Raw genomic sequence first — 15149 nt, forward strand, 5'->3', positions numbered from 1 at the left:
TTCAATTCTTTGAATCTTTTTGGTTGCCAATCTGTACGTTTGCCCCAAAAACACTTCTGCTTACACGAATTCAAGCTAGCGAATTCTTAGAAAGTTAGTTGTGAGAAGGTAATTGAGTACAGTGAAAACTTACATGTATAATGCAAAGAAGAAAAAGTCGCTTGAAAGAAAATTCAAGGAAAAGGTACTCACAAAACTTACCAATTGCAGACAAATAATAATTGTTATTAAAAATTAGTAAGTAAAACCACTCCAAGAAAACTTACAATCTTTGATCTCTTTGACTTGGCATAGTTAGATTAAATATCACCACCTTACCAAGGGACCTATAACAAATGATAAATGGTACTCCTCAAATCCTTCATAACTCAAAATTTTCACCCTCATCTTTAAAGGGTCACCTTTTGTAAATCCTCGAGTGTCTTGGTAAATTTATGTTGCCTGATAGAGGACAACTGGAACCAATGTCTTCAAGAGCTAATCTTCCACTGGTAGATTAGTGTAAACCAGTCTGTCTATTGGCCTGCCCTGCTTCTTCTTACATATTAACTTGGGATACAAGGAGAAATCAATAAGTCAGCAGGCACTATTCATGTCCAAACAAAATGCAATCCTTGGTGTAGTTCCTAGTAGTGGTTTTCAGAGTTGCAGGTTTTTTGGTGCTTTCTCCAAAGGCATGTTTTTTCCTTGATGTGGGAAACTTAGACACAATAGAGGAAGATGGAGATGGTCTCTTCAGTTCTACATGTGGAGAGCTCGGTTTTCTTTCATAATGATCAGATTTTAGAGACAAAAGGTGGGATGTGGGCCATTTCTTTTTCCAAGAAGACTCTATTTTCATATATTCAGGCTCCTCTATGAAAGCTTGAAGATTCATCTTCAACCCTTGACTATTAACTTCCTTGGCTTGTTTCTCTATAGAATGCTCGTTGTTGGATAACTCAGGCCTTAGAGTATGGATAGTACAAGGAAAATGGAGTATGCGAAATGGGGAAGGTCCATATGGAGTAGAATTCTCTGTTCGATTTTCAAGAGCAATTAACTTTTGTTGCAATAGATCATTCTGCATTCTTAACTCTTGAATCTCCTTTTGCATTTCAAGGAGAAGCTCGTAGTGTTCAATTTTGACTTCCCCTTCATTTGCAATACTGTTGACCTGTAATATCATGATACCCCCCATCAAAGATCATTTTATTGACCAGTTCCAAATAAAACTAAACTGTTAAAATAGCAATTGATTAAAATCTAGTCATAACTTACCTTTGTAGGAATCTCTTTTGCTCAATTTGCCCAGTGAAGAGTGTTTTTCATTTCTGTATAAGCTAAATTATTTGGACTGATATTTGCAATAATGCCAATTTCACAACTTCCACCTAATGAATCCTACAATCATGCAATGCCTATCATGGTTAGTCGACCCTTAAAAGATCCTGTTAAGATAGTTTTTTTAATTTTTATATTCAAACATTTTCAATTGTTATGTAGATATATGCTGTACAAATTCCTTATAATGGCTTACATCATATTCCTTATTATGTCATTTAAAAGCTTACAAGTGAGAAAAGTAGAAATTGGGAAATTTTTTAAGGATAATAATTTTCACACCTTGAGAAGTTGAGTTAGTTTTGAATCTCTATAAGGTATGTGTCTTTTCCTTTCTACTAGAGCATTTATGCAGCTGCTAAGGGCCAAGAGTGATTTGTTTATGTTGGCTCCTTTCGCACATCTGACTGTCCTTTGATTTGTGGCCACAGCCCTCTCAGACCCTGCCAAATCTACCAGAGATAGTTTACCCTTGCAAGTTTCAGTGTTTGATCCCCCATCCACTTTCCATTCCACCATAACCTGCAACAATAATAAAAAAATTTAAAAACAATTTAAGATTCATCCTACATAATCTTCAAGTAAAAAATTCTAAATTAGAGAACTTGTAATATGAAGTATGAAGTGCAAACCTGAATAATAGTACGAGATTGAGATGAAGTCTCATTCATTCGAGTGGACACTATAGTTCTGTTCTTATTTCCTTGTTGAAGCAATTCCATTACCTGCATGCAAGCTTATTTAGACACGTTTGTTGTATGATTTGTATTCTCTATTGTGTATCCAAATTTAACAGAAAAGTGAAAATCACACCTCTTTGGTTGAATGAGTCCTGCATTGTGTGATCCCTAGCAATGATACATTGCCTTGAAAGAACGAAAGTTCATTAGGTCAATAAAAGAAGCCCCAAATGCTCACACAAAGAGCTTGAGATTAGACTAAAGAAAACCTATTTATTCTCTCTCAAAACAAGAGACCTACTAGGGGAGAGGAGATCCTTCACAGATTCATTGTAAATCTCAATATATGAAAGCACAACCAATAGTTTTTGGTAACACTTTTGCTGCCCAATCTTTGTAAAGATATCTTTTATCGACATGGCCACCACACCTGGGGTTTCAATGGTTCCCAACATTGTATGAGTTTTGCCTACCCCTATAGCTCCATAACAAAACACACATGCATTTTTTACATGGAGAACAACATCAACAAGCTCTCTAGTGCTGAACACATTCATTCCAATCAATTACACAACAATCTATAGAATTCAATACAACTACAAACAATATTAAAATGGAAGCTATTCTGAATTTTTCTTTTCTAGACAGCTTGCATGTTTGCATATTGTATTAGCCACACTAGGAATTGAGTAATATCTAATTGAATTGCTTTTCTCAAATGCTTCATATGTAGCAATTGAAGTATTTTTGTCACAAAACAAGATCAGATCACAAGAAATATCAGATATATTAGCGATAATTAAATAAAAACACTTAACCAACTATCGACACAGTAGCCTAGTCAGAATCTATTATTCACTTCTAGTGTAAGTATCACAGATATTTCTGACATGTAAGTCAATTCAACATAGAAAACTGGCAATAAACTTCTAATATACGGTGCTCAATAGACTCTTAGAAATTCTCAAGGGCGGGAGAATAGAAATTAAGAGAGAGGGCCAAGAAAATTCAGTTTGTATTATTTCCTGTAGAAAATGAAGCCTATTTTATGCATGGTTTGAATGCATGTATTATTTCTTGGAGAAAATTCAGTTTGCATGGTTGGAATGCATGTATTATTTCCTGGAGAAAATGAAGCCTATTTTATGCAACGCGAACTATGCAAAGAAAGTGGGGCAAATGAGGAAATTAACTACCTTGCATTGTAAACTTCTTGTTGATCAACAGATTCATGGAAAATAGCATCGAATTTGTAAGTCTGAGTACTATTCTTCTTGGAACTTGAAATTTCCTTGTTTCCAATTTGTTTTAGCAAGAGGTCCTTGTCGCTCACGGCACCAACACAACTACGGGCACCCATTTAATCTTCTTTTTTTGATAGAGGTCTGACCCTAACATAAACCTTAATCCTTTCTGTAAGCTCGGAAACATTTTCCCTTCTGCTCTTCCTACTCTTGCCACTAACTTGAAATCGTCCATCTGTAGAGTCACAAGATAATTCCTCTGACAACTCAAAGCAGAGCCTTGAATTTTCCACACCGAGAGAATTGCTGCAAAGTGGAGTCAACAGTTCCTTTTCTGCCATTGTTGTTGAAATGCTTGTGCTACTCTGCTCGAATCTTCTTTCAAGCATAGACTTAGGAGGTTCTGCTACTTCAGAAGCTTCACTGAGGGGCTCGACATTTTTGTCCGAGTGAATTTGCCTCTGCTTCAAGCCCTTAAACCCATCCTTGAAAAGAGCAAAAGCAGAACAACATATCCTTTTATATGAATCCGTATGACAATGGTTCTTCATCTTCTCTGGAGATGATTTAGAAGTGCTGCAACTCCACAGTGAACAAGCATATATGATACCCAAGAAGAGCGTTGGAAACAGGAAAACCAGAGAATTTAAACAACAGAATTCCATGCTATCATAAACAGGGCTCATTTTCAAGAATGCCTCGCTCTGTCCTTGAACATATAGTCAATGAACAAAGAAGAAGAATTTGAAATTTGAAGCACATTTTCCATAATTTATAATCAGTCGGCCACCATCTTTGACAAACAGCATAAAGTTAGCTGATAGAAAACATCTCTCAATTATTTCCGGGCCTTCCAAGGTCTGACAATAGGATTTCGCTTGCAGTTCGAGCAATACAATGTTGCTGTCCATAATTGCTTTTCAATTTAAAGTTAGCAGTGAACGTTAAAATGTCTGCGGATTTTGCTGGCCGTAATTATTTTCCATCTTGAAGAGTATCCGCCATTCATCGCACCATTGATTTCTCAGTGAACAGCATTAAAGTGATTGAATATATAAATATAAAAATACATTTAAATCTAATTTTGGAAGTAATATCCAACTACAAGATACATTTCATTCTCTCCATATTGAATTTTATAAATGCTTAAATACTAGTTTTTGCAGTGAAAGTAGGTGTATTGGTTACACTGAGAAATACTTTTGTTGTGGGCTTTTGAGATGCATTCTATGTGGTCGATGTGAATTGTCTTAGGGAAACCTTATATGATTGCAAATTATGCAATGGTTACGTGGAGTGTTGATGTAGATTGTGTCAAGATAGTTTTTAAAATTTGATTACACAATTATTGAGATCTTATATTTTTCTTACTGCCTTACATTATTTTATTATATTACTATGAAAATATTACTAGATTATAGTAAACATTATCTTTTGACCAAACTCACCGTCTTCATTCCCTTGAGCTTTCTCACCTGTAGTGTCCCTCCCGCTTCATCCTCTGCAAATCTCATTCCTTTTGGAGACCTTTGTCTTCTTGGTACCCTGGTTGAATTTAATCTTTCAATTTCTCCAGTGATCTTTCTTGCTTCCTTAAATCTTCTCCTTCTCTTCCTAGCCTCAAATCTCCCTACCAAAGTAGTAAATTTATTGTTTACAACCATTTCCACATGCACATAGTCATCCACATAATTCCTCCCTAACCCTAAATCTACTCTGGTAGCAATGAATCTAGTCCCAACAAGGAATCTTTGAGTTAATATTTTAGACCACTTGTTTTTGCAGTTAATAATTTTAAATCACTTGTGACGCTTAATTTCATTGCTGCGATTAAATTTGCTCCCTAGATGCTTACTAGGATCCTTCTGCAACAGCCCTTGAGGCTTACTAGGATCTGCCTATTGTTGTAGGCCAAGGGAGGCTGACCAATAACCATTTCATAAAGAAGTATGCCAACACTCCACCAATAGGAAATTATATCATGACTTTTAGAAAGTATGAATTTAGGTGCCATATACACTATTGTCCCACACATAGAATTGGACCACATTTATTCATCAACTTTGGATGTCATTGTACAATTCTTTTGAACAAAGATCCAATACTATGTGTGGCCATATACTTTTATTTGAGATCTAAATCCAGAGTCGAATACAATCTTGATTTTGTCTTGAATGAATTTGAACTATAAAAGGATGTTCCACCTATGTCAAGATATCCCTCTCTACTTTCATGTAGTCCACATGATTCTCTATAATAATTTTATCCTTTCACATTACTAATTTCATGGTGTATATATATCACTTGTTGCTCCCTTTCATCTCACCTGGAACACCTTACAAAAATGGTGTTTCATATTACAACACTAATTACACCACTGCGTCAGATGTGATTCCTCAGTCCTCATTTGGGGACGAAGTGGTGAAATTTTCTCCTGCAAGAATTTTCTACACATAGTCGCATACATCTGAAGGTAGTTCGATATTCATCAGGCAAGTTTAAAACTATGATGGATACTAATCGTTGTTTTAGTGAATTGATAAGAACCAATGGAGCATGATCTTTCCAAGAGCTCAACTAAAATGCGGCGTGCATGGGGTCTGTGATGCTCATGGGGTGTGCTTCAGTGCAAGAGACATTGAATTCTGCAGTTGTAATTAAGCATTCTATCCTGCAAATTATCGGGCGTGGAATTCACGTAAGTGCCGATTGAGTAGCTGTGTTTGGCAAAATCCATTGAGCTGTGCAAATGCTATAATGGCAGGGCGGTTCCTCCGATTCACCAATGTATCTTTGGCCAACGAACAAGCTCCTCAATATACACAAGGATTTATTCTGAAAGGATGTAAAAGTGTATGCCTCAATAATTTCTCCTTCTTGGCCCTCACTGATTCCATTCCTGTTATTTGTAAATTATGGTTTGGCGATCTACTGAGCATGCAGGCTAAGGATAATTCATCCCAGGGAGAGACATTGTTCATGAGATCGACTTCTTTCAATTTGCAGCAATCGCAATCCAAGGGAGGAAGAAGAAAATAAATTGCACTCTTCAATTCAATTCCTTTGTGCGTTATCATTTTGGGTACTTTGTTTTTGGGTTTTCGACACAAGCATAGAAGAGCCCATCAGAAGATTAAGAATGAAGACATACCAAGATCGAGAACATTCGCCTATTAAGTTAGGTAGTTTTTTAATTTATGAGGACAAAAGGTCATGTCCATTCCTCAAGGAATGTTAGGATTGAAGAACACTAAGAGCGTTAGGGTGAGAGTGCAAGGGTGAATTAGGTATTCTAGCTTTTTTAATAACGTCAAACCAATTGCACAAGTACCATATCAAACATGTCAAAATTAAACTAAAACATAATACACAAGCAATCGAAGAACTCGTAACACCATATTTGTTTTTTAGGGAAACTTGGTTAAGAAAAAGACCCTGATGGGGATGGTACCCACAAAGATATCAGTAACCCTCCTTCCCTCCCTCTCCCCCTCTCAAACCCCTAACCTCTATCTTTATCTCTATCTAACTCCTAACCCCCTCTCTCTAATCCCTAAAACCCTAATCCTCTAACTCCCTCACTTCCTCCCTCTACCTTTCACTAACCCCCCATCTCTCTTTGTGTACTAGTTCTACATAACTTGATCGGGTTTAGTAAGACTTGACTGACTTTTGAGATACTATGAACGATGTAGTTAGGACTCAATAACCCAATCGAGTTATTGAAAAGTGTAATTAAAAGAACATGTCAGCGATTATTATGTTGTTTCATTGTGGGCCACAAGATTCTACTATTGTTTCATGTCTTTCTACACCAGGTATGCAAATATTTGGTCATTTTTGCTTGGGAATGTTGAATTTGATCTATTTTCTTGTGTCCACATGTTATTTTATGTTTGTATCTTGTGATTGAGCATAAAACAATGATGCAAATTTGTTTAATTTTTTATTTGATCGTGTATTTTTGTTAATGTTATTTTTTATATGGCAATTTTCTTGGAAATGATGGATTTGATCTATTTTCTTGTGTCCACATGTTATTAGATGTTTGTATCTTGTGACTAAGCATCAAATAGTGATTCACATTTGTTTAATTTTGTATTTTATTGTGTATTTATTTCATGTTATTGTTTGTAGGGTGATTTGTATCTACAATCATGGGAAAGACTAAGAGATGAACTATTGAAAAATGAGAGGCAACAAAGGCACAAACAAGAAAGCGTATGAGGAGATTACGTGAAGGTGCATCATCAAATGCCTCCAATGTAAGTGATGAAAATCTACCAATTCAAATTGACATGATCAATGCACCTAATGTTGCAAATGAAAATCATAAGCATGCAACTATTGATATTGATCTCACAAATGCACCTAATTCGACAAAAGAAAATGTTCAACATACAACAATTGTAATGATTACAACAAATACACATACACCACCTAATGCACCTAATGTGACATCTCAAGTTAAAATTATGAATGTACACAATGCAAGTAATGGAAATATAGAGCATGCACCTACATCAACATCTCCTAGAATAATTTGTAGAAAACCAAAGTTTCTAATTGACATCGATGAAAATATTTTGAAGCTAGTGCATGATAAAATGTCAGCAAAAAATTGTAGAAGAATTGTTAAAAAGATTTGGAATAACTATTTTGAAAAATTAAATCAAAGTAGAAGATGCCAACTTGTTGAAATGCTTTAAAATCTTAAATTTAGAGAGATAGTGATAATTTAGGGGTTAAGAACATCTGAAAATTGTAGTGATAGAAGCATTGTTAGAAATCTCTTTGATGCATACCAATCCATTGGTTTAAAATCACATAATACAAGTCAACGTGTCTTTACATCAACCATAATGCCAGGAAATGAAATGGAAAAATCTTGTATGGTAAGCCAAACAAGTAAATCATTAAAGATAAGTAGAACATTGTTAGCTAAAGCTTTAGTGAGACGAGAGAAATTGGAGAATTCTAATTATATTTCTTTTTGGTCATTCCAAGGTGGACTCTCATGTAAGGATAAAGTTATTGTTGATGCACTAAGAATATTAATTGAAAACCTTTTGGTGTGACAACACAAAGGCTACACCAAACAAAAAAGATGTTGTCGAAAGATGAATTGGAGAAACAAACCATGAGGCACATGCAAAACATTATTTGGATATGACTCAAACACATTTTTATGAAATGTTAATTCAAGAATTTCCTCAAATTAAAATCAGCCAAAGGTATTTTGAGATGATCAAACCATTATGTGTTAAGATAAATCATACACACATTACATGTTGAGTTTTTTATGCATTATGATGTTTATCATTATATATGTTGTACTTTTCACTCTAGAGATATATTATAGGAATGTGGTCTACAAGTGCCTCCTAAGTTACCGAGAGAATTTATTATGAGTCTACTATATAAACGAGATGATGGGTGCATTTATTATAAGATAATGTGTTTGAAAGGTTTTTTCCTTCAATGTGGTGATTTACAAAAGCTGCATAGATGCCTACATCTAGATATCACAAATGGAATTGGTAAGACACTAGTTTCTCTTGGAAAGTACAAGCTAGTTACATGTGGTATTAAAGATGGACAATAATTAAAGAGGTGTGAGTTAGTAATAAATGATGTATGTGTAGCTAATTTTATGAAATTGTCTCAAGAGAAAATAGTTTGAGTACATATGTCATACACATAGAGCTAGATAGTTAGATGTGCAATTCAACTTGTGTAAGGACACTTTTCCCTTGTGTACAATTGTGTCAATTGTTAACTTCACTATAAACTATACACTAAATCCTCAAAATGAAGTGCAACCAATGTATTACAACTCTATGCAAGTGTCAATTTTGTACACATAGCATTTATTCATGCACATGATAGCATAGAGGAGTGTAAGGAAACTCATGTGCGGAAACAGCTTCCTACACTAATCTCATAAGGAAAGTATGATGCAAATCCTATTAAAATCTTCTACACTTACAGATTCAATATCATGTAGACAACAATATTGCAGCCAACCATGTATACAAGAAATAGAAAGAGAAAGAAACACATAACACAAAGATTTGCCGATGGGGAAAAACCTTTCGGTAAAACAACCCCACCCCTTCAGAACCTGCACAATGTATTATCTTTAAAACAAGATTACAATACACTTGCAATGCAAGTTCAACATCAACAACAGAAGACTTCAGTAGCTACTTGTAGTCATGATCTCCTTACACACAATTCAAGATGTCAACACATCAACATTATTTGCAAGAAATACATTTTACAAAACAAATAATAAGAATAGGAATTATACAAGGTTGAGACACCTTATTCCTAACAAGGAGGACATAAAGGTTTCAAGAGAGTATCACTTCTATACCAATGATGATTGAATTCATTCAACATAGTTTGTGCAAGGATGTTTTGGAGTTTTCTATGAATATTTTAGGGAATGAGATGTAAGATACAATCACAACATTATATGGTCAAACAATTGCACCACACAATTCAAGAATGCAAAGGTGTTCTATCGATTGAGTAGGATGCATGTGAAAAGTGGAGTGCAACATTTTTGGAATTTCACCGAGGCAGTACATGGAAAGGAGGAGAAGGATAGTGTTGGAGCATGTGTGAAAAGAGCCATTAGTAGAGAGGAATTAAAGTATGAAGGTGACACAATATTAGAAAATATTGAAACAATTGTGCAATGGTGTAATTCTATAATTGGACTAGGTAATACAAGTAGGTCTATGGTTTCTAGATATTTTTGGTTGATATGTGAACCTAACATTGAAATTTTGCAAGATTGTTGTACACTTACAAGATCAAGTGAGATGCATTCATTTCGAAGTTCAAATGCAACATCACTAGCCATTCATACTAGAAATCTTGCATGTTTTTTCTCTTCTTGTATGCATCATTTATGGGATGAATGTGAATCAAAAGAGAGGGTTGACCGGTGGTCTTGTAGATCTTTGCATTCAATCGATTCATATCAACTACCTACAACACTACAACTCAACTAGGTTGAAGCATCAATAGATTTTGAGCATGTATCTAACCTTGTTGAACCAGGTACTAAGTTATCAATTTAATACCTAGTTAAAATAGATTAATTTCAATTTTGGCATTAACGCATTGTTCCATATAATGTAGATCACATATATGCAATTATTGTAGATGAGAATAATGATGAAGGAATCAATTACTTTATAGGCAAAAATGAAACTGATAGCTACAATCATTGATTGTGAGGGTATTGAGTACCTAGTAGGATCTGTTGTTGTGACAAACACATGGTGTAGAAGGTAGTATATTTTTGTCCATTGGCATGTAGATATATTTAAGTCAATTTTTCATGTTTAATGTATTAATTTTGAATTTATATTATCTTTACAATTAAATGTATGTACTCTATCAAGAATTATAGCACATGGTTTTTTAAGGATTTTGAGACACACAGACATGTTCTTCATTACTCTTGCCTTATTGTTGCAACGAATATTTAATTGAGACCATATCATGGTAGACCTCTTAAAAGAAGTTATCAAAATTTATGAATCTGGTTGTGAGGAAATACTTGATACAATAAGGGTTAGAGATGATCCAAAAGTTTCCTTGATTGATTGTGTGCTATATAGATGAATCATTCTACATATGGTAGAATAGTTTTGAAAATTTTGTATATATGTCACACGAAATATTGAAACTTCACAATGTTGTGCATATGTAGATGCCAAATTTTGTATTAAAAAAAGAGAAGACATGTAACATGTGAATATTTAGATGTCATATTTTGTATAAAAAAGTGATAAGAGATGTAACATGTGAATATTTAGATGCCAAATTTTGTATATAAAAATAGTAATAGATAGAAATACAGTATATTTTTATATATTGTTATAGTTACAAATTTGGTTACTGTGTCCTTACTATCACACTATGGCACCCCTTTTTACGCTTAAAATGGGTCACTTTTTACATAGCAACTACTCTTTATACTTAATCCCTGATTCCTCAACTTTTTCTAGCATCTACTTAGGTGTCAAAACCATGGATTTAATTGGTTTTAAGTCCCCTTGGCCTTGTTTACATTCCCAACCATCAAATCCTCACCACTTGCTCCCTAAAACTAGGGCCTTCTAGAAATCCATTCTTCAATCACTTCCAAAACTAATTCTTTCAATGTACACCTTCTATTAAACATATATAATCAATATCATCTCAAAAAATTACCCCTTGTCAAGGTAAATCAGTTGCTAGCATACCCTTGCATCAACTTTATACCCTCCAATCATGCTTCCTTACAATGTACACCCCTCAAGCCTTCTTTCCTGCACCTTATTTGATTAGTTTTGTATAATACATGTTATATTGGGCCTTCACTCATCCATAGTTTCACATGAGAGAAATACAACAATAATTTTTGTATGCTTTTCCCACTCTTACCAATGGTGTATACCTACATTTTGTTCATCTTGGGATTCAAAATAATTTTCTATTGGCTCTTGTTGGCTAGATTTAGGCTAAGTCCAATCTTTCTAGGGCCATATAAATCCTTGGACATTATCAAGCACATTGCACAGAAGTGTCCCTAAGAGTCTTTAGGCAACATTGGGCATCAATCTTTGACTGGTCATATTTGTAGTGCCTCTCCCATTTGACTTTTGTAAGTCGTCCTGATGGATGCAACCTTGCTGATCTTTTGTTGTGATGGGATCATGATTGTGACCCTGAGTGGTCTACACCGTTGAGGTGTTTGGGTTTATGTTTCTGTATCAGTTGCTTTGATTATGCTTTTGACTGATCTTTGAGATTATGATGTGATTTTTGGTTCACTGAGGTTTGTGCCAGTGGTTACTAGGATCGATGTGGTATCATAAGGTTGTTCCGTGATTACCCTGAGATGGGACTAGGTTCCTGTAGCAGTGGTTAGTCATGTTTTTGACTGTGTTCGCTTATGTGTTTTAAGTGCCTTATTAAATGCATTAATGATTAGAATGGATTGTTCTTGTTGGATTATTTGGTTATGTGTTGCGGACATTTACCTTGTTATATTTTTGATTAGAGAGATATTTTTTACTCATGTTATGTTTACATTTGAGAGGACCTGAGGGTCAGATGTTACCCTTTGATTCCAGTATCATAGATATTAGACTACTATGTTGTTCAGTTAATCATTTTGCATGACGATGCCATTTTGAGATGACAGTGTGTTTCATGATGATATCTAGTTATTTGGTATTTGGACATACCAATGATTAGGTTATGTGATGGATTTAATGCTATGGTTATTTACTTCATTCCTGCATTGTTATGCATTATGCGAACGTAAGTGATGTAAATAGGTTATTTTAATATAATTAAATAAATGGTTAAATTAGGTGATTTAATGAATTTATTGCTTCGGCTATGTTATTATATGCAATTGCACTTGATCGTGTTGTTTAGTGTGCAGGATTTATATCCCTGGCAGTGGCACATGGAGTTAGTGATTCAACCATTCATATTTTACCAATGTCGTCCTTGTATGGTCGATGTATCCTTTATTAAATGTTTAATTTAAACCTTTTGGTGATTAGTAAATCCGAACTCATTTGCATTATGTGATTAGACCAGTGAGTGTGTCTGTGCATTTAGAAGTTTGCATTTGTCGCGAAAGTGTTAAGTGTTTTTCTATGTTTTTGAGGTTTTCGAGTTTTAATCTTTTCAGATTTAATTTCTGGTAGCTTTGCCTTAGGTGAATTTCCATTACGGATAATAACCTATTTTTTTTTGGGTTGATTCGGAGTTTAACTACTCCAGCTAGCTATTTTCCAGAATCGACTATTCACCCAAAAAGTGAATAAGAATTGGAAAAGTGATTTCATAAATCACTTATCACAATTTGGAAATTGAAATTTGGAGAGCAATTTGGAAATCCTCTTCTGTAGGATTCTTGTTTTGTTCGTTCTAGGAGCTGTGAGCATGGGATCTTTGCGAGGTTGGTCTCATTGGATTCAGCTCGAGGAGTTCTTGCTTTGCCGTCAGTTTTAGCAATTTTGGCAGATTGATTATTTTATCGTGCGAGTTTCGATTTCTGCCCCTTTTTCCATCAGGTAGGGTCTTCCCATTTTATTGGTTTTACTCCATTTTTGCTTCTGTTTCTTGTAGCTGTATGTTAGGAGGATGAGAACTAGTGTTCCCCTCTGTTTCTGTTTGTTGGTTCTGCCCGGTTGGTCGGGTATGAATGTTTTCCCTATTTTTGGAATGGGAGTTTGGGTTTTTACGCCGTTATGCTGGCCATTTTTGCATACGGTGTTCGATTCCATTTTTTTTTAATTTTTTGAGTTTTTGAACCCAAAGGCCAAATGGGTTTTAATTTTGAAGTTTTCCAAATTTTTGGGGTTTTTACCTCGTTTTGCGTGCTGCCCTATTTTCTCGAGTTTTTTTGGCACAATGTGGATCGTGGACCTTGATGATCCATTTGGATATCAATCAAACCACTTTTGCACTTTTATGTTGCATTGGGATGCGTGTTGCATCCGTACTCCCGACGTTGTGTTCGGTTGAGTGATTTTATACCTATTATGGTTTCTGTTGGACCTTTGCTTTTGTTTCGTGAACGCTAGGATTCATGTAGAATCCATACTCTTGGATTGAGGCTGGTTGAGTAAGTTCATGACTTTTGGTCTTGTTGCATCATTGGGATTCGTGTAGAATCCATACTCTCGGATTGAGGCCGGTTGAGTGATTTTATGATGTATGGTTTTTTGGCTTTGGGATTCGTGTAGAATCCATCCTTCCTGTGTTGCTTTCAGTTGGGTGTTTCTTTGCATTGTGTTCTCATTCCTGTCCTTGTGTTATGATCTTCGTGATGGTGGTGCGCCACACACGAGTACATGCGCGTACATTTGTTGGCTGACTTGCGAGGCCTAATATTTCGTGGATTTGTTGAAAGTTATGATCATTGGGGTTGGGATGGGAGTATGCATGCCCACGAGCACTTGTCGTAGGATGAGCATGGGTAGGGTAGGGTAGCATAAGGAGGGGGCTTCTATCTTGCAACCCAATGATCATGGCGTCATGGGTTGGCAGAGGAAGCTTTATATAAGTGATAATTAAATAAATGTGTGAATGATAATAAAACTTAAGATAATAAAAAGGTTTGGGGTGCAAGAGCCTTTCCGTTGAGGGATGTTGAATCTGCACAAGTCCTAGCTTGGGCTTTTCGATGCCAAGCGACTCTCCATGATGTTAGTCCCTACATAGTAGCCTATTGAGTGTCTGACCAGGACCTGTACTCCTTGCATTGTCTTAGATTCTTGGTTCAACCATCATACTGTCTGGCGTGAGTGTTAGCCATGGATTTTCTTTTGTGTGTTTGTGGTTGGATCATTATCTCCATCAGCATGACGGGTGTGGACCTATGGGTGCCACGTGGTTGGGAGGCATAGCTACCTTCACCATTGCTAGGGATCGGTGTATAGAGACGATCTTTTATCCTAGTGCGACTCTTGCTGGATGTCTTCACTTGGTACTTTGGGTTTCGGAGTATGATTTCTTGTGATTTATGCTTTCATTGGGATGCTTGTATATCATGTTTAGATGATGTTAGTTTACTTGGCGCATTCCCTTATCATGAGGTTTAGCATATGATTAGATGCTGTGAATTGTTGTATTAGCATATTGTTGCTTATTATTGTTTAGCATGTGATAGGTGATGTTATCTACTATAGGATTATCTTATGCTTTTTTACTAGCATGTTAGATTTCCTTACGCTCATTTTGTTGCATGTTTTTAGTGGTGATGCCTCGATTACGATAGTATCGATGATCTGGTCGATGGCTTGGGATGTTACGCACAGGGGATGGCTAGGACCCACGATGGTCTTATGATGCTATTGACGGTTGGGAGGAACCA

At 35.6% G+C, this 15149-nt stretch overlaps 1 pseudogene; it reads right to left on the reverse strand.

The window, feature by feature from the left end:
• Positions 1-586: 586 nt before the first annotated feature.
• Positions 587-3933, reverse strand: LOC149568671 (kinesin-like protein KIN-8A; annotated as a pseudogene).
• Between the last annotated feature and the right edge of the window lie 11216 nt (positions 3934-15149).

Source organism: Cupressus sempervirens, chromosome 3, assembly GCF_028749045.1.
Source record: "Cupressus sempervirens isolate cs-2001-9-10 chromosome 3, ASM2874904v1, whole genome shotgun sequence".
NCBI classification, from domain to species: Eukaryota; Viridiplantae; Streptophyta; class Pinopsida; order Cupressales; family Cupressaceae; genus Cupressus; species Cupressus sempervirens.